The sequence below is a fragment of the Balaenoptera physalus genome (assembly GCF_965194825.1).
Source record: "Balaenoptera physalus genome assembly, chromosome: X".
NCBI classification, from domain to species: domain Eukaryota; kingdom Metazoa; phylum Chordata; class Mammalia; order Artiodactyla; family Balaenopteridae; genus Balaenoptera; species Balaenoptera physalus.
This window is the reverse complement of record NC_138903.1, coordinates 107052831-107075284: the sequence shown is the minus strand read 5'-3', so window position 1 is coordinate 107075284 and position 22454 is coordinate 107052831.

The following is a 22454-nucleotide window of genomic DNA, read 5'->3' as shown; positions in this document are numbered from 1 at the left end:
GGTGTACAAAGAAATAGGAAAGTATGGCCCATTCAGAGAAACAAAATAAAGTGATAGAAACCATACCTGAGGAAGTCCAGACATAAGACTTACTAGAAAAAGACTTTAAAACAACTATCTTAAATATGCTCAAAGAGATAACTAATAAGGACCTAGTGTATAGCACAGGGAACTCTACTCAATACTCTGTAATGACCTATATGGGAAAAGAATCTAAAAAACAGTAGATATATGCATACGTATAACAGGTTCACTTTGCTGTACAGCAGAAGGTAACACAACATTGTAAATCAACTCTACTCCAATAAAAATTTTAAAAAATAAATAAAATGGCAATTCTACATCAATGTTTTTATGTCATAGAGCTGTCAGACATTCTGGAACACACTTGACTGTTTGGAATGATACTGCATTTGTATCCAGTTATTATTGTTTTGAAATGATTGCAGCAATCACACAAAATGAAATACAAAGTATTATTTACACTTGAAAAAAATATGCTCAAAGAACAAAATAAATAAAACATGGACAAAGAACTAAAGGAAATGAGGAAAGCAATATATGAGCAAAATGAGAGCATCTATAAAGGAACAGAAGTTACAAAAATGAATCAAACAGAAATTCTGGAGTAGAGAAGTACAATGACTGCAATGAAAAATTCACTAGAGGGGCTCAAGAGCAGATTTGAGCAGGCAGAAAAAAGAATCAGAGAACTTGAAGATAGGACAATTGAAATTATAGAATCTGAGGAGGGGAATGATAAAAGAATGAAGAGAAATGAACCAAACCTAAAAGACCTGTGGAACACCATCAAACAGAACAACATACACATCATGTGAGTCCCAGAAGAAGAAAGAAAGAAAAGGGAAGAAAGAACATATGAAGAAATAATGGCCCAAAACTTCCCAAATTTCATGAGAGATATGAATCTATAAATCCAAGAATGTCAATGGACTTCACATAGGATAAACTCAGAGACCCAGACCAATATATTATAATCAAACTGTTGAACACCAAAGAAAAGAGAGAATCTTGAAAGCAGCAAGAGAAAAGTGACTCATCACACACAAGGGATTCTCAGTAAGAGAACAGTGTATTTCGTATATGAACTATAAAGGCCAGAAGTCAGAGGATAACATATTTAATGTATTGAAAGAAAAAAAAATGTCAACCAAGGATTATATATCTCACAAAATTGTCCTTCAAAAATGAGGAAGAAATTAAGATATATCAAGATAAACAAAAGCTGGGGGAATTTCCTACTACTAGACATGCTATACAAGAAATACTAAAGGGATTCCTTCAGGCTGAAGAGATACTATACAGTAACTCAAAGCTGTATGAAGAAATAGAGCTAGGGTAAGGTAAAAACATAGGTAAACACAAAAGCCAGTACTTTTGTATTTGGGGGTTATAATTTCACTTATTATATCCTAGAGGATTTAAAGACAAAGGCATAAAATAATTATAAATCTATATTATTGGGCATATAACATATAAAGATGTAACTTGTGACAACATAAAGTGGGAGAAGATGAAGCTATATAGGAACAAACTCCTTCTATGCTTCTGAAGGCAGGTTAGTATCAATTCAAACTAGATTACTAAAATTTAGGATGTTCAACATAAATCCCATTAGTAACCACAAAGAAAGTATGATAAAAAATATATACAAAAGGATACAAGAAGAGAATAAAAAGAGTAAACAACAACCAAAATATCAACTAAACACAAAAGCAATAAGGGAGGATATGAGTGACAAACAAAAAAGAATGAGACATGCAGAAAATAAATAGTAAAATGGCAGAAATAAGTCTATTCTTACCAGTAATTGCTCTAAATGTAAACAGCTTAAACTATTTTTTTTAAAAAAGGCAAAGGTTAGCAGAAAGAAAAAAAAAAAAAACATGATCCAACTATATGCTATCTACAAGAGACCCAAAGACACAAATATCTTGAAAGTGGAAGAATGAAAAAAGATTTTCTATGCAAATAGTAACCTAAAGAGAGCTAGGGTGCCTATACAAACATCAGACAAATAGACGTCAAGTCCATAACTGTTACAAGAGAAAAAAGGACATTATATATTTATAAAAGACTCACTTCATTGATAAGATATAACAATTATAAAAATATATGGTTAATAAACAATGATAAACCAAACAAGAGCCCCAAATGAAGCAAATATTTAAAAAATAGAAGAGAGAAATAGATAGTTCTAAAATAATAGTTGGAGGCTCCAATACACCACAAATAATAATGGACAGAATGACTAGACAGATTAATAAGGGAACAGAGGACTTGAAAACCAATATAAACCCATGACACATAATAATCATATGTAAAACATTCTACCCAACAGCAGCAGAATACACATTCTTCTCAAGTGCACATAAAACATTCTATAGGATAGACCCTATGGTAAGTTACAAAGCAAGTTTCAATAAATTTAAAAGATGGAAATCATACAAAGTATCTTTTCTGACCACAGTGGAATGAAAACAGGTCAATAACAAAGGAAAACTGGAAAATTCACAGATATATGGAAAATAACACATACCTAAACAATCAATGATCAAAGAAGAAATCACAAGGGGTATTTGATCAAACAATCAATGATCAAAGAAGAAATCACAAGGGGTATTTGATCAGCCAAATAAACATGAGAACATAATATATCAACAGTTATGGGAGAGACCTTCAAGATGGCAGAGGAGTAAGATGTGGAGATCACCTTCCTCCCCACAAATACATCAGAAATACATCTACATGTGGAACAGCTCCTACAGAACACCTACTGAACACTGGCAGAAGACCTCAGACTTCCCAAAAGGCAAGAAATTCCCCACGTACCTGTGTAGGTCAAAAGAAAAAAGAAAAAACACAGAGAAAAGAATAGGGACAGGACCTGCACATCTGGGAGGGAGCTGTGAAGGAAGAAAAGTTTCCACACACTAGGAAGCCCCTTCACTGGTGGAGATGGGGAGTGGCGGGGGGGAAGCTTCAAAGCCATGGAGGAGAGCGCAACAACAGGGGTGCAGAGGGCAAAGTGGAGAGATTCCTGCAAAGAGGATCCCTGCCGACCAGCACTCACGAGCCTGAGAGGCTTGTTGCTCACCCGCCGGGTTGGGTGGGGGCTGGGAGCTGAGGCTTGGGCTTCAGAGGTCAGATCCCAGGGAGAGGACTGGGGTTGGCTGCGTGAACACAGTCTGAAGGGGGCTAGTGCGCCACAGCTAACCAGGAGGCAGTCTGGGAAAATGTCTGGAACTGCCTAAGAGGCAAGAGAACATTGTTTCAGGGTGCGCGAGGAGACGGGATTTAGAGCACTGCCTAAATGAGCTCCAGAGAAGGGCGCAAGCTGCAGCTATCAGTGCAGACACCAGAGATGGGCATGAAATGCTAAGGCTGCTGCTGCAGCCACCAAGAAGCCTGTGTGCAAGCACAGGTCACTATCCACACCTCCCCTCCTGGGAGCCTGTGCAGCCCTCCACTGCCGGGGTCCCGTGATCCAGGGACAACTTCCCTGGGAGAACACACAGCAGGCCTCAGGCTGTTGCAAGGTCACGAGGGCCTCTGCCATCACAGGCTCACCCGGCATTCCGTAACCAGCCCTCCCCCTGGCCTGAGTGAGCCAGAGCCCCCTAATCAGCTGCTATTTTAACCCCTTCCTGTCTGGGAGGGAACAGAAGCCCTCAGGCAACCTATACGCAGAGGTGGGGCCAATCCAAAACTGAATCCCAGGAGCTGTGCAAACAAAGAAGAGAAAGGGAAATTTCTCCCAGCAGACTCAGGAGCAGAGGATTAAATCTCCACAATCAACTTGATGTACCCTGCATCTGTGTAATATCCGAATAGACAATGAGCCATCCCAAAATTGAGGCAGAGGACTTTGGGAGAACCTGTAGACTTGGGGTTTGCTGTATGCGACTGACTGATTTCTGGTTTTACATTTATATTAGTTTAGTATTTAGAGCTTATTATCACTGGTAGATTTGTTTATTGATTTGGTTGCTCTCTTCCTTTTTTTTAATATATATATATTTTTTTCCTTTTTCTCTTTTTGTGAGTGTGTATGTGTATGCTTCTTTGTGTGATTTTGTCTGTATAGCTTTGCTTTTACCATTTGCCCTAGGGTTCTGTCTGTCCGTTTTATTTTATTTTTTTCATAATATAGTTTTTAGCACTTGTTATCACTGGTGGATTTGTTTTTTGGTTTGGTTGCTCTCTTCTTTCTTTTTGCTTTTTTTAATTACTTTTTAATTTTTAAAATTTTATTTTTACTATTTTTTTATTTTAGTAAGTTTATTTCTTTTTATTTCTTTCTCTCTTTTTTTCTACCTTTTCTTCTGAGCCGTGTGGCTGACAGGGTCTTGGTGCTCCAGAGGGGTGTCACACCTGTGCCTCTGAGGTGAGAGAGCCGAGTTCAGAACATTGGTCCACAAAAGATCTCCCAGCTCTACGTAATATCAAACGGCAAAAGCTGTCCCAGATATCTCCATCTCAACGCTAAGAACCAGCTCCACTCAACAACCAGCAAGCTACAGTGCTGGACACCCTGTGCCAAACAACCAGCAAGACAGGAACACAACCCCACCCACTAGAAGAGAGGCTGCCTAAAATCATAATAAGTTCACAGACACCCCAAAACACACCACCAGATGCAGACCTGCCCACCAGAAAGACAAGATCCATCCTCATCCACCAGAACACAGGCACTAGTCCCCTTCACCAGGAAGCCTACACAACTCACTGAACCAACCTTAGCCACTGGCAGCAGACACCAAAAACAACGGGAACTACGAACATGCAGCCTGCGAAACGGAGACCCCAAACATAGTAAGTTAAGGAAAATCAGAAGACAGAGAAACACACAGCAGATGAAGGAGCAAGGTAAAAACCCACCAGACCTAACAAATGTAGAGGAAATAGGCAGTCTACCTGAAAAAGTATTCAGAATAACGAAAGTAAAGATGATCCAAAATCTTGGAAATAGAATGGAGAAAATACAAGAAATGTTTAACAAGGACCTAGAAGAACTAAAGAGCAAACAAACAATGATGAACAACACAATAAATGAAATTAAAAATTCTCTAGAAGGAATCAATTGTAGAATAACTGAGGCAGAAAAACGGATAAGTGACCTGGAAGATAAAAGAGTGGAAATAACTACTGCAGAGCAGAATAAAGAAAAAAGAATGAAAAGAATTGAGGACAGTCTCAGAGACCTCTGGGAGAACATTAAATGCATCAACATTCGAATTATAGGAGTCCCAGAAGAAGAAGAGAAAAAGAAAGGGACTGAGAAAATATTTGAAGAGATTATTCTTGAAAACTTCCCTAATATGGGAAAGAAAACAGTCAATCAAGTCGAGGAAGAGCAGAGAGTCCCATACAGGATCAATCCAAAGAGAAACATGTCAAGATACATATTAATCAAACTATCAAAAACTAAATAAAAAGAAAAAATATTAAAAGCAGCAAGGGAAAAACAACAAATAATATACAAGGGAATCCCCATAACGTTAACAACTGATCTTTCAGCAGAAACTCTGCAAGCCAGAGGGAGTGGCAAGACATTTAAAGAGATGAAAAGGAAAAACCTACAACCAAGATCACTCTACCCAGTTAGGATCTCATTCAGATTTGATGGAGAAATTAAAACATTTACAGACAAGCAAAAGCTAAGAAAATTCAGCACCACCATCCAGCTTGGCAACAAATGTTACAAGGAACCTCTCTAGGCAGGAAACACAAGACAACGAAAATACCTACAATAACAAACCCCAAACAATTAAGAAAATAGTAATAGGAACATACATATCGATAATTACCTTAAATGTAAATGGATTAAATGCTCCCACCAAAAGACACAGACTGGCTGAATGGATACAAAAACAAGGCCCGTATATATGCTGTCTACAAGAGACCCACTTCAGACCTAGGGACACACACAGACTAAAAGTGAGGGGATGGAAAAAGATATTCCATGCAAATGGAAATCAAAAGAAAGCTGGAGTAGCAATTCTCATACCAGACAAAATAGACTGTAAAATAAAGACTGTTACAAGGGACAAAGAAGGACACTACATAATGATCAAGGGATCGATCCAAGAAGAAGATATAGCAATTGTAAGAATTTATGCACCCAACATAGGAGCATCTCAATACACAAGGAAAATGCTAACAGCCATAGAAGGGGAAATTGAAAGTAACACATTCATAGTAGGGGACATTAACACCCCACTTTCACCAATGGATAGATCATCCAAAATGAAAATAAATAAGGAAACACAAGCTTTAAATAATACATTAAACGAGACGGACTTAATTGGTATTTATAGGACATTCCATCGAAAAACAACAGAATACACTTTCTTCTCAAGTGCTCATGGAACATTCTCCAGGATAGATCATATCTTGGGTCATAAATCAAGCCTTGGTAAATTTAAGAAAATTGAAATCATATCAAGTATCTTTTCTGACCAAAACGCTATGAGACTAGATATCAATTACAGGAAAAAATCTGTAAAAAATACAAACACGTGGAGACTAAGCAATACACTACTAAATAATCCAGAGATCACTGAGGAAGTCAAGCAGGAAATAAAAAAAATACCTAGAATCAAATGACAATGAAAACACGATGACTCAAAACCTATGGGATGCAGCAAAAGCAGTTCTAAGAGGGAATTTTATAGCAATACAATCCTACCTCAAGAAACAAGAAACATCTCAAATAAACAACCTAACCTTACACCTAAAGAAATTAGAGAAAGAAGAACAAAAAACCCTAAAGTTAGCAGAAGGAAAGAAATCATAAAGATCAGAACAGAAATAAATGAAAAAGAAATGAAGGAAACAATAGCAAAGATCAATAAAACTAAAAGCTGGTTCTTTGAGAAGATAAACAAAATTGATAAACCATTAGCCAGATTCATCAAGAGAAAAAGGGAGAAGACTCAAATCAACAGAATTAGAAATGGAAAAGGAGAAGTAACAACTGACACAGCAGAAATACAAAGGATCATGAGAGACTACTACAAGCAACTATATGCCAATAAAATGGACAACCTGAAAGAAATGGACAAATTCTTAGAAAAGCACAACCTTCTGAGACTGAACCAGGAGGAAATAGAAAATATAAACACACCAATCATAAGCACTGAAATTGAGACTGTGATTAAAAATCTTCCAACAAACAAAAGCCCAGGACCAGACAGATTCGCAGGTGAATTCTATCAAACATTCAGAGAATAGCTAACACCTATCCTTCTCAAACTCTTCCAAAATATAGCAGAGGGAGGAACACTCCCAATCTCATTCTACGAGGCCACCATCACCCTGATACCAAAACCAGAGAAAGATGTCACAAAGAAAGAAAACTACAGGCCAATATCACTGATGAACATAGATGCAAAAATCCTCAACAAAACACTAGGAAACAGAATTCAACAGCACATTAAAAGGATCATACACTATATCAAGTGGGGTTTATCCCAGGAATGCAAGGATTCTTCAATATATGCAAATCAATCAATGTGATACACAATATTAACAAACTGAAAGAGAAAAACCATATTATCATCGCAATTGATGCAGAAAAAGCTTTTGACAAACTTCAACACCCATTTATGATAAAAACCCTCCAGAAAGTAGGCATACAGGGAACTTACTCAACATGAGAAAGGCCATATATGACAAACCCACAGCCAACATCTTTTATTTATTTATTCATTTATTTATTTATGGCTGCATTGGGTCTTCATTGTTGCCTGCAGTCTTTCTCTAAAGATGTTACTAGAGCTAATCAATGAATTTGGTAGAGTGGCAGGATACAATTTAATGCACAGAAATCTCTTGCATTCCTACACACTAATGATGAAAAATCAGAAAGAGAAATTAAGGAAACACTCCCATTTATCACTGCAACAAAAAAGAATAAAATACCTAGGAATAAACCTACCTAAGGAGACAAAAGTCCTGTATGCAGAAAACTCTAAGACACTGATGAAGGAAATTAAACATGATACACACAGATGGAGAGATATACCATGTTCTTGTATTGAAAGAATCAACATTGTGAAAATGACTATAGTACCCAAAGCAATCTACAGATTCAATGCAATCCCTATCAAACTACCAATGGCATTTTTCACAGAACTAGAACAAAAAATTTCACCATTTTTATGGAAACACAAAAGACCCCGAATAGCCAAAGAAATCTTGAGAAAGAAAAATGGAGCTGGAGGAATCAGGCTCCCTGACTTCAGTCTATACTACAAATGTACAGTCATCAAGACAGTATGGCACTGGCACAAAAAAAGAAATATAGATCAGTGGAACAGGATAGAAAGCCCAAAGATAAACCCACACACATATGGTCACCTTATCTTTGATAAAGGATGCAAGAATACACAATGGAGAAAAGACAGCCTCTTCAATAAGGGGTGCTTGGAAAACTGGACAGCTACATGTAAAAGAATGAAATTAGAACACTCCCTAACACCATACACAAAAATAAACTCAAAATGGATTAAAGAGCTAAATGTAAGGCCAGACACTATAAAAAACAGTCTTAGAGAAAAACCTAGGGAGAACACCATATGACACATCACAGCAAGATCCTTTTTGACCCACCTCCTAGAGAAATGGAAATAAATCCAAAAATAAACAAATGGGACCTAATGAAACTTCAAAGCTTTTGCACAGCAAGGGAAACCATAAACAAGACATAAAAACACCCCTCAGAATGGGAGAACATATTTGCAAATGAAGCAACTGACAAAGGATTAATCTCCAAAGTTTACAAGCAGCTCATGCAGCTCAATATCAAAAAAAACAAACAACCCAATCCCAAAATGGGCAGAAAACCTAAACAGACATTTCTCCAAAGAACATATACAGATTGCCAACAAACACATGAGAGAATGCTCATCATTAATCATTAGAGGAATGCAAATCAAAACTACAATGAGGTTATCACTTCACACCAGTCTGAATGGCCATCATCTAAAAATCTACAAACAATAAATTCTGGAGAGGGTACGGAGAAAAGGGAACCCTCTTGCACTGTTGGTGGGAATGTAAATTGATACACACATGATGGAGAACAGTATGGAGGTTCCTTAAAAAACAAATATAGAACTACCATACGACCCAGAAATCCCACTAATGGGCACATACCCTGAGAAAACCATAATTCAAAAAGAGTCATGTACCACAATGTTCACTGCAGCTCTATTTACAATAGCCAGGACATGGAAGCAATGTAAGTGTCCATCGACAGATGAATGGATAAAGAAGATGTGGCACATATATACAATGGAATATTACTCAGCCATAAAAGGAAATGAAATTGAGTTATTTGTATTGAGGTGGATGGACCTAGAGTCTGTCATACAGAGTGAAGTAAGTCAGAAAGAGAAAAACAAGTACCGTATGGTAACACATATATATGGAATCTAAAAAAATCGTTCTGAAGAACCTAGGGGCAGGACAGGAATAGACACAGATGTAGAGAATGGACTTGAGGACACGGGGAGGGGGACGGGTAAGCTGGGACGAAGTGAGAGATTTGCATGGACTTATATATGCTACCAAATGTAAAACAGATAGGTAGTGGGATGTAGCTGCATAGCACAGGTGGATTAGCTTTGTGCTTTGTGACCACCTAGAGGGGTGGGATAGGGAGGGTGGGAGGGAGATGCAAGAGGGAGGAGATATGGGGATATATGTATATGTATATCTGATTCACCTTATAAAGCAGAAACTAACACACCTTTGTAAAGCAGTTATACTCCAATAAAGTAGTTAAAAAAGAATTATGGGATGCAGCAAGGGCAGTGTTCAGAGGGAAATTCATAGCTGTAAATGTCTTCATGAAAAAAGAAGATCTAACATAGATAAAATTAACTTTATACCTTAAGGAACTAGAAAAAGTAGAGTAGTTTAAAACTAAAGCTAGCAGAAGGAAGAGAATAATAAAGACTGCTGTAGAAATAAATAAAATAGAGAATAGAAAAATATAGATTGTTTTAAAAGTTGGTTCTTTGAAAGATCAACAAAATTGACAAACCTTCAGCTAGACTAACAAAGACAAAAGGGAGATGACACATATAACTAAAATCACATGTGAAAGTAGAAGGAACATTATTTACAACCATACAAAATAAAAAGGATTGTAAGAAAAATACTATGAACAATTGTACACCAAAATTAGATATCCTGGATGAAATGGACATATTTCTAAAAACACAAAAATTACCTACACTGACTCAAGAAGAAGTAGAAAAACTCACAGTTCTTTAACAAGTAAAGTGATAAGTCAGTAATCAAACATATCTCAGCAAAGAAAAGAACTGGACCAGATGGCTTCACATGTAATTCTCACCAAATATTTAAAGAAGAAATAACCCAATTCTTCTCAAACTCTTCCAAAATGTAAAAGAGAAGGAACCAATAGCTTATTCATTTTATGAGACCAAAGCCAGAATAAGACATCACAACAAAAGAAAATTACAGACCAACATTCCTTATGAATATAGAAGCAAAAATTCTTAACAAAATACTAGCAAACTGATTCCAACAGTATATTTAAATGATTGCACACCATTATGAAGTGGTATTTCTCACAGGAAGATAAGGGTGGTTCAACATAAGGAAATCAATGTAGTATATACTACATTATAGAATGAGGAAAAAAACAGATTATTTTTTCAATTGATGAAAAAAAGACATTTGACACAAAGCAACACTCTGTCAGGATAAAAACATACATATAACTAGAAAGTAGATAGTGATGATGGTTATACAACACCGTGAATATAATGCCACTGAATTGAATTGTACACTTAAAAATGTTTAAAATTGCAAATCCTATGTGAAATATACATATATTTAAATTTCAAAAAGATACAATGGATTGAAATCTATTAAATATGTCAAATCTATGAGTACATAATGATATTAACCAATAAATGATTTGTTCACCTTTGGAAGTTAACCTTTCTTTATACTGAACTGGGTAAATAAAAGGAAAGATAATGCATTTATCCTGCCTCTTCTATGTAAATTTTACCCCTCAGTCAATTAGTAGATGAGAAGATACATCTGTTTGTAAGTATACTATCTATAAGTAATAATAAAAGTAGAATTTTTACCATTTTCAATCCCTAATTAATTACTTGATCTACGCATTGAACAGTAACAGCTGCTAACATCACAAAAAGAGATAGAACCAAACCATTATGTGTCTCATGATTAAAGAACACAACTCTGACTGTAGTTCACTAAAGAGAACAAATTTGAGACTGCTGCAGGCTTCAGATCCCCCTGCCAATTTGCAGGAAATACTAGGACAGAGGAACATGCTTAATTACACCATGAGCATGCAACATATTCTTTGGGTTCTTTGTCAGATAAATATTAATAAAGCAAACAGTTGGAAGGGGAATCTGTAGATTAAAATAAAATTTTTAAATATAACAAGTTTCATAAATATAGACAAAAACTGTAAATAAATACAAGGAAAGGATAACTATAAAACCAAGATAGAAGTTATTTTAGAGGGGAAAGGGAGAGGTTTTTGACTTGACAGGGAAAATGGAAGGGCTTCAGAGTGGCAGGTACAATTTCTGTTTCTTGACCTGAGCTGGGTACACATGTGTTTACCTTATAGTAACTCCTCATGCTATATATTTGTTCAGTGTGTTTTCATAATCTATGTTTTATTTTACAATAAGAACATTAAAAATTAATTAATTAAGGAGAGAAGTGCATTCACAAAATTTTTAAAATGGCAATATTAGTAGTACCTTAAATGGAAGATTGTAAGAGTTAAGTGAAAAGTATATACGAAGCACTTAGACGTGCCTGGTATGTCTAAAGTTCTTACTATCAGGGCATGTTTTATTTCTGATCCTAAAATTAATGTATAAATCTACACAGTTATAATACCAATTCAAACACATTTGTTAACTCACCCTTACGACAACCATAGAGGTGATGTATTCATTCTTTGTTTCAGGGATGTAACTAGCCATTGCCCTAATATGTTAAAGTGTCTGTTTTGGAATAATAATGGTGAATTGGAAAATTAATTCAATTATGAGGCAACTGATTTTGAGTAAGGTACTTTGCCATTTACAAGCTGTGCAAAATTTTGTGTGCAAGAAATAAACTTCTATTTGGTTAAGTCCTGAGTTTGGGGAGGACTTATTAATATTATAGCACAGGGGTCCCCAACCCCCGTGCCATGGACCAGTAATGGTCTGTGGCCTGTTAGGAACTGGGCCGCACAGCAGGAGGCGAGTGGTGGGTGAGCAAGCGAAGCTTCATCTATATTGACAGCCACTCCCCCTCGCTCGCATTACCACCTGAGCTCTGCTTCCTGTAAGCATTATGGTGAGTTGTATAATTATTTCATTATATATTACAATGTAATAATAATAGAAATAAAGTGCACAATAAATGTAATGCGCCTGAATCATCCCGAAACCATACCCCACCCCCAGTCCGTGGAAAAATTGTCCTCCACAGAACCGGTCCCTGGTGCCAAAAAGGTTGGGGACTGCTGTTACAGCAGCTAGAATTATCTTAACTAAGACATTTGGGTAAATTATTTAACATCTTTGTGTGTTTCGATTTACTCCTCTGTAAAATGGTTAGTAGTCTCTCCCTCAAAGGGTTGTTGTGAGGATTAAAAGAGTTCATCTTTACAAGCGTTTTGAACAATACTGGGCACCTAAGGCTCTGTTATTAATGACTTTCTGGCTGCTTTTGTCAGAGCTGGCTCAAGCGCTGAGCACACTGCTGATCCTGATGTTAGTGGAAAATTCTCAGTACTGCAGCTGACTGGGCTTGGGGCAGGCAAAGACTGGTACACATGGGCTTTTGGTTATCTTTTTATATTGCTTAGTTTATCCCTGTGCTGACCACACATTCAAAACACCTCAAACCTTTTCTTTCCCTGCTCCACTCCTTAATCATGTATGCTGCTTGGTAATTTATTGGCATCTCTTTTCACTTAAACACAGGGGTCCTGTCATATACAAAGTAGCTCCTCCTAGAAGCAATTCAGAAGTTAATAATTCCAATAATATTAACCTGAGAGAATGCACTGTTTGACTGAGGCTGTGTGGCTATTCCCTATGTGTCACTTGCTGCTTGCGATATGCTGGGAACGATGCCTTGTTATAACTTGGCCTGCTTTCTACTCTTTCTTTGTGGTCCCTCGGGTAAAATAGGTAATACCTCAAAGTAATTAATTATGGTTAAAATGAAGAGCTGTATTTTCCCAGCCTGAACTCCTAGAGAATGCGAATATGAGGACATTGTCCTCTCTGGACAAACTTGCTTATGTGTATACATTTTTAAAACTGCTTATCCCTGAAGAAAAGAAATTAAGTCTCACAGCTATGGATTGGAGAGTCATGAGGCCTTTCCATTTTGAAAACAAAGGCTAAGAGGAGTGGCTAGAAGTAAATGCCCCAACTTCTCTCACCACTGCAGTTTTTCAGAGGGCAGGACTAATATCCACCTTAATAACCATCTGAGCAGACTCTTGCTGTGTAGGGTAATGTTCTAAGGGTTCAAAATGTGACCTTTAGAATAGGCCCTGTCTTGTAAGTGGCTAGAAACATAGGTCACAGGCATAAAATGAGAGTTCTAATCTGGTCTTCCCCATTACTAGCTATGTATTCTTGGGCAGGTCACTCACAATTCTCAGTATAAAACAGCCCCACAGACATGTAATGAATACCAACTGTGGAAGGCATTATGCCAGGTATTCCAGTGACAAAGATAAATAAGACATGGTCCTTTTCTTTCTCTTATACAAAGAAGAAAACTGAAGCCATTGGACTATGGCATCTCTAAGGCTCTTTCCAATCCAAAAAAATCTTCATTGACCATGTCCTATGTTTCATGTATTTTAATTATTATAAGCTTCAAATTTAGTATTTAGGGGTTGCAGCAGTTTGGGTGGGTTTTCTTATTATTCCCAATGATCCGACACTTCTGAAATGTAATGGGAAAGGCAGCAGAGTTAGCCATTTCCCAAATTTGGGCTCCTGTAGGCACCTCTCCTGCCCTGCACTGTTTCAGCTGAGATACAGGACGAGTGGTTCAAAATCAGAAAGGTCATCTTCTATCTTAATATGAACACTGTTGTTATTAGGGTTTGCTATCTTCTTAAAACCTGTGGAACTATTCTAAGCAAGGACTATTACTAAGGTGACAGTTGCAGATATGCCAGGCAGAAGAATAGGTTAAACTGTGGTGAAATATTCCTTAATTAGGTGCTTCAACGTACAAAAATGTATACTACACCAACCTGCACAGGAAAATAGAGGAGAGAGCATATGCTCTGGACTCTGAGAGGAGAAAGAAGAAAGACAAAAAAGAGGCAGGTTCTAAAGGAGGAAGCCAACTTGACTTTTGAGATTACTTGATGGGAAATTAAACAGTACTTGTGAAAGGCAAGAAGAAGACACAAGCTTAGCTAATGACTAGTTTCACTCCATCTGTCTTAATTGAGTAGGTCTCTTTCCCATGGAAGGCTCCAAAGGGCATCCTAAACATCCCAAGAGTTGATATCACAGTAACCTAAGTAGGATGGCAGTATAGCACCTCAGAGATAAACATGGAGATGGAATGGTATTTGTTCATCTCTTAAATGGAAAATCATATTAATACTACCTACTTCACAGACTGATGTGAGAATGAAATAAATTCATATATGAAAGCGTACCTGATACCCAATAAGCACTATAATTGTTTGTGTAACAACAATTTTAAAAAAAAGGGAAAAGGAATCCTACCAGTTGAAGACTGAATCAGGCCATGTTTTCCATGGCTTTCTTCTCAAAAGTGATTTCAAACATATTTGTAATACACATTTGCATATTCATGTACACATGAAGACTACAGTACGGCTGAGTTGGTGGGAGTTTAGGTGCACATGTGTATACATGGGCAGGGAGGGGGCTATGTATAGGAGGGAATATGTATGTACTTGGTACAAAATCACATTGTACTTGGACATGATTGAATACTACATGGCACAATTTTGCTTATTCTGCTTTAACAGAGCTCTTCTTTTTTTGCAAACTTTTTACCTGAGTGTCCAGCTGCCATCTATATTCTACCACCTTGATTACTATTCCTAATACTCTTTGCAATAGCCTAATATCCTTATCATTTCATGTAACCTTAAAGTATTTGCTATAAAAGAGACTGCCTGCACTATTCCCTATGTACTAAATTTTTAAACCTCCTAAAAGTGGATGGCTTCCTGGTTGATTTTTCTCACCAGTACAATGTCCTGAAGATAACCTCTTTCTACTGTGCTGGCTGACACACAGCAAAGAGAGACTTTAATACCTTATCTTGCCAGCTAATCTGATTCTGCATCAGGCTTAAAGTAACCTTCTCTGTTTATCAGGACTTCAAATGGGATCAAGATATAAATCTAATAAGCATTTCCACCATCTTGGAATTGATATATGACAATGAAACCCTAGGTCAAAATGAAAATCAAGGCAGTCATGATAATTATATAGGAGTTAGCTTCCTTACCCTTCCTTACCATAGTCCTCCCCACTTGTACAAAGATATGTCAAAGTTCTACCAACCCAGGAAAGCATCCCCATATTCCTTCAGATTGTTTTTGGAGACTGAAAATAAGGATCAGATTTTTTTAACTTGGTCATTACTGATTGATTAAATCTTCTTCACATTTCCCTTTTAAATAATGTAGCTACATTGTAAGAGAGGGCACCAATGTGTTTGTTAACATCAGAGTAATCCCTTCAAGACTCATGGCATCATGATGAATTCTTAGGATTTCTTACAACTCTCTCAGGTCACTACACTTAGGATCAGATATGTTTAGGTGGAATAATAGTAGTCAGATTTGGTGATAGGACCCTAAAGGTGAGTTTGAAGCATTTCCAGAGATTGTTTTGTTCACACAAAGACCTGCCATTCAAAGAAAAATGCATCCCTGTGTACAAAAGATCAAGATAAGTTTAGATTAGAAATCCTATAAGAATAATTCCAACAAATTTATATATATATAAGTATATATATAAATTGGGGTGGCCAAAAAGTTCATTCCAGTGTCTTACCAAAAAACTCAAATGAAATTGTTTGGCCAACCCAATACTTATATAAATATGTAAAGTGTGTCAACCAAGACGCACTGCACTCAATCAATGATTCTGCCATATTAAAGGTAAGAATTGGGAAAGATAATATGAATCATTCTCCTTCTATATATTTCTTCCTTTTTCCCTCCTCTCCTTTCTTCCTCCCTTCTGCCTTTGTTAAACATTTACTGAGCACTTGCTATGTGCCAGGCACTGTGCTAGCTGCTATCTACAGGGGATACAATGAAGAGTAATTTATAATCCCTGCATTCAAAGAGGTCACAGTCTATTGTCTACACACCTCCTCAGCATCGCTATTAACTGATTGTTAGGCAAGTGTATTATAGCAGTAAGCACTGGTTGGTGAGAGGGCACGGATAAATGACACATAACCCAAATTTAAAAGACAACTTAAAAAGCACAAAACGATCTGATATCTTTTGTCTCTCTGTAAAGTCAAACCATCACTCATAGCTGAAGTACTGATTTCAGCTCAACATTGTCAAGAACTTTCTCCTGCTCAGTTTTCTGAAATTAGAATGGGCTATAAGTATAGAGTGATTCTCTATCACTTTGAATAATCAAATATAAGTGTGTGTTTGTTTGCTTAGAGCCTAAACAAGGTGGAGATTGGATGACATGATGTCTAATGCCCTTTCAAACTCTATAAAATGACTATATTTAAATAAAATAACAGAGCCCATTCTATCTCCCCCCTGCCCCGTCCAGTTTGAGCACTGCATATCGCTTTGGGTCAGGGCCCATCAAACAAATAGTAGCATCATCCTCCATGTCAAGAAGTCTACAGTGCTGTTAGGCTCCTTCTCCTCCAATGTGTTCAGTTCCAAAGCTTAAAATATACCAAATGTCTCTGTGATTTTTTGGGGGGGGGGTTTGTTCTTATACCCTAAATTTGATATCTGGCAATGATTCTGGGGATTTGGAAGAGAATTAAACTATTTTGAAAACAAATAAGAGTCATACAAAATCACTATAAAATTTATTATTTTAGACCCTGACAAGAACCTTTTAGGGAAAATAAACTCCTTGACGTAACATTACTACTTCTGCATTTGCTTCATTTGAAATGCAGAAAAAAATTTTCAGTTGAATCAAAACTACATTTGTCTGCTGTTGCAAGCATACAGTTATGTATTTTTCTTTGCTGTGGATTGTTGTTGTTTATTTCTTTTTGGCAGCTTTTTCTTAATGTAACATCTAGTCAAGGGAATGCTTTTCCTGCAGACTTTATGCCATTTTTTCCAAGGATAATAAAATAAGAACAAGAAAAAAAAAGATTCTATATTCACTAAGCACACAGAAATATAACCTTTCACCCACAGATACTACAAGATTTGCATGTGTGCACACGTGCACACACACACACGTGCATGGAGAGAAAAACAGTTTAAATGTTTTGAAAACAGATATTTAACATCTAGTTTTAAAATCTGGATATTGCTCCCAAGCTTTGGTCCTCATTACACTATTATTTCCTTTACAGACTTCTCCCTTAGTGATATCAGCCACTTTTACCATTTCAACCATTACTCCCCTATATGTGTCTTTTCTACAAATCATCTCTACCTGACTTCTGCAGTCTCTACCCTGATGTCTCAATAGCATATCAAAAATAAGTTCAAATGTAGGACTCCTCCCTCTCCTCTAAGTCTCCCTTATTTCTACTACTGTAAAGGAAAACTGCTTTCCTACTCACTCAAGTTGTAAACATTTGATCTCTTGCCCTTCATTTTGGTCGTTCACATGTAGCCAGTCATTTCATGATGTTGACTCTCTTCACCATGGCTATCATCTTCCTTCTCTTGCTCATGGTTTCTACTCTGTTTTAGAGATTTATCATCTTTAGCCTGAAGTATGGCAAGAAGCTCCTAAATGGGCTCTATCCAAACTCTCCCTTTCAAACCTACTTCACAAAACACTACCAGACAAATTCTACTGAAAATAATATTTGCACACATCATATTTTCTTGAAAACCTTCAATGGCACTCCCAATTATTTTAAGAACAGTGTCTGAAACCTATAACCCAGAAATCAAGTTCCCACAAATTGAGGCTCAGCTATTATTCTTTTAAATTACTCTTTTACATTAATCAAAGAGGCATATTGTTTACCATCCCTTATCATACTATAAGAGGAGACTGAAATAGGATAAAGAAATAAAAATATTATGCAATAAACAAGAATATAGGATTTTCAGGCTAGGTCAGTGCCTCTCTGCCTATGTCTTTGCTTATATCATTTTTTCCACCTGCAAAACCATCATTGATCCTTTCCTTGCTCTGCGTATGCCTACCCATCCAAGTGCTCATGTCCACAGTGATCACTCTATTTGGTCTTCTGTAGTGCTATCTTCTGTGTTACTTGCAATTAGCATCCTCTGCTTTATATTGAAATGATCTCTCTCGGGGTATCATTTCACTCCCCATTTAGATTGTCAGCTAACTAAGGTCAGGAAAAGGACTGGCACTTCTTTGGTAGCTCTTGTGAACACTAGCCAAGTACTCAACACGTGCTGGTGTTTGATTATGGAGTATTTACCAAAATTTTGTCTTTGTCTGGTTTAGGGTAAAATTCTTGATTGGATTCAATTCTTTATTTTACTGATGCCAGTTTCTGTGTCTGTGTATAGACCTAGCCCAGATTAGCCTGCTATTCCTATATATTATAACCTTCAGGGCCATATACCTAGCATTTCTCTGCAGATTGAGTTTCAAACTGTGACAGTTTTCTTTTAAGCACATCAGTCAAAATTCTGGTTCAGAGTTATTTAAAGTGGTTTGTATTTTATGGTCCTATGAAGGCTTCACATTGCAACTGCTGAGTTTTAAAAACACAGAAACTAGAAAGAGGGTACAAGGAACTGCCATCTGTCCCTATAAACAATTATCGGCTGGCCATCTGCCCTTATACTGGGTAATGATTTTAATGCTGGTAATATCTGACTGAAATTCTCTCTCTCCATGGAGCCAAAGAAAGGGAACCCATTAAAAAGTGCTGATCCTTCTAGTTGTTGTTTGTGACTGTTTTCACCCATATGAGACTATCATTTAATTTGTATCTCTATGCTTTTCACTATGTATTGAAAAGTTATTCTTCATGACCCATCTATAAACACTGCATCTTTGCAAGCAAATAGGTGCTTCTTCCTACAAATTACCAGAAAGAGTTAGTATAACTGTAGAATATCATTTAAACCCATTCAAAATGAACCAAAGTGTTGAACATATTATAAAAGAGAGCTAATAGTAAAGGGATTAACAATTAACCTCAGGCTCAAGCCAAGCAGAATACAAAAACTCATAGCCAAGTGAAAACCAGTTCTTCTGCCTTTCAAAATCAACTCTGCGGAAGTTCACAAACCATTGTAATCCTTCTAATGGATTCACTGCTTTGTTTATTTTTCTGTGATCAAAATTAAGGTAAATTAGCATTTGAGTGATAATGAATTATTCTTTGAATTCGGGCAGAAGCCATCCAGTCATTTAAGGCAGGGCATAGCTATTTGACAACGTATAGATTTCTACATATGTGACTTAACATATGAAATAGAGGTCTTGCTTGTGGTATTAACTATAAGTCATGGTTCACTCAACTCAGATTCCTTTTTTATACACAGTTGTTCTAAAAGATATGTGGTAGTTTGTAGCCTTTATCAATAATATAAATCTCAAGGTTAGGAATATTACCAAAATGGGCAATGTGTATTTTCAGCTAGTACCATTTCTTGAGAGACATGCATTAATTAAGTTTCAACCCATAACGCCCTATACTTACTTATTTGTCCTGAAATTACTTGTTATTCAAGTGTAGACTCAATTTTTCAATAAAATAGGTTTCAATAAATTTGCTGTTTCATACATTTAATGTGAGATAGAAATCTTGCCAACATGTTTCATGTCTAAACTAGTTTTAATAATTTATACTTAAAGAATTCAATTATGTTCATCAATTTTTTGCCTTGCCTTTAGTTAGTTATTATATTCTTTTCTTCTTTTCTCTAAAAAGCATGGCTTCTCAGAAATCTTGCTTAAGTAATGGGAGATTAGCTCCTACAATATTGGCTAGCCCACTGAAACTAGCTAGGAAATTTTCAGCTAGTTGATAGAGGTATGAAAAAAGTAATTCTCAGACACTGCATAATTTTGAGCTTTGGTTGCTCTAGGATGTGAGAACTTATGCTGCAAATTTTGGATCTGGATCTACAAATAAGCATCACTCCCATAGAAGCTTCAGGGGCTGAGAGTTTTAAGGGCTGTTAAAACCCTAAGGAGAATGCATGCTCCTCTATAAACCGGCCAGCTTCTTTGACTTGACAAATGATGCTAGACAATGTATAAAATAAAACTGAAATTTAGAGCTAAGAGCTATTAATGAAGTGGAGTTTTATTTATAATTTTAGTAAACAAATTTTTAAAAAACTCAATGATAAGTCTTCTTACAGAAAAAATGAAAATGAAACACATTTTTATTATTGTTGCTTTAAAATGTATATGACTTTCTTTTTTCTCCTGTACCTGACAATTTTAAATACATGAGTTGTGCTGATTATAATAATCACATGTTGTTTAAGAATAAAAGGAAAGCATAAATCTCCACGTCATTCAAACTTTCATTTGAAATCTTTGCTTTCTATTTTTTTCTAAATCTTCTCTGGGAATAACAAATTTATTTGTGATCATCTTGACACTTCAGGTGTGAAAAAGACATTAATAAGGCAGATATTACTGTCACTGCCCCACTACGAGTATGAAAAGATAATGAGTGAATCTGCTAAAAGAAAAAAAAAGGGGGGGAAGAGAAAAGAAAATCTATAGGTGGCAATTTATTCACCAATGTCAACTGATGACTCATTCCCACTAGCTAATTCTGCAGCCTGCCAAGGAACTTTGCTGGAGAAAGGATTCCTTCTGGGCTTGGTTACTGCAGTGCGTTTTTGCTTGCTGGTGTTAGATTCCTGCAGCTGTTGCTTTTTCATGCAGAGGGGCTTCCTCTATAAAAGCTGAGATGCTACTGCAGTAGCAATATGTATTAGATACTCAGAAAGTCCTTGGTAGAACAGTGAAAAAAGTGAAATAAACGCCTCAGAGTCAGGTTGGCCTGAGTTCTTGTACTAGATCTTTTGCAAATTAGATGTGTGAGCCTTACTAAGTCATTCGTCCCTTCTAAATAATCACTCTCCTCACCTGTAAACTAAAAGATGTGGATTCAAGTACATCATTCCTACTACTTCTCTTTATGACACTAGGATTATCTTCTCTGTTCCTTGGGCTCAAATACTTTCAATCTTCATCTCTTTTTGACTCATTCCTTCTCTACTCATTTTTATATTCTTCCTTATGTTCTGAGGAAACAATATATAATAGACATATGAATAAAGAATTCTCTAGTTGTGAAAAATTAAGACAAAGGAAGAGAGAAGAGTAATGCCATAGAAGCTCTGTGAAGGACAGTATTTTGAGGAATATAGGGATTTACAGAGGTCAAATATATATGAAAATTTTTTGCTATTTCTATGTAAGGCCATCCTGAATAGAGCCTGTGCTATTTTCTGGAAACAAGGGACATTTCAATTTCTCCTCTCACAGCCTATATGTTTAACATTCAAAATCAGTATTGAGTGACTACACTACTGCTAGATAGGTAATTTATTCTTTTCAAAAATGATTTGGTATTGGTGACAACAAGAAAGAACAATAAAAGAATAAACAGTGATACAGCAGTTTTTGTCTTTTTTCTATATTTCTATTTCCATTTGCTTGAGCATAAACCATGCTCTTGACATAATGCCAAATCCACTGCTCACATTTAAAAATTTATCATCACACTGATTTCATATATGCTAAAAAGCAAATCCAGACTAATTTCAGTCCTATCAATAAATTGATCAGTGTGTCAAAAAAGAACAAAACAAATGTCCACTGGAGCTGACAGACATTACTAAGGTTAAGTCATATAAACCATTCAATTTCATCGTGCATCAATTCTAAATACCAGCATTTATATTCATTAAATGGAGGATTCCTCTTAAGATATTTAAAGAAATCTAACTATTTTTTCTTTGGCATAGGTACTCTTGCTTAATAACTGATGGATTTGTGACTTAAAAGATTTTCAGGCATAACCACCAAATATAAGTACTATGCTAGCCTCAGGCCTTTCTTTAAAAACAGAACCAATGTCTATACAAAACATCCGAGTACTTAACACAATATGCAATCTCATGTATTACTAGCAATCTATGTTTTGCCTACCCAGCAATTATTCTCTTCTTATTTCTTGTTACC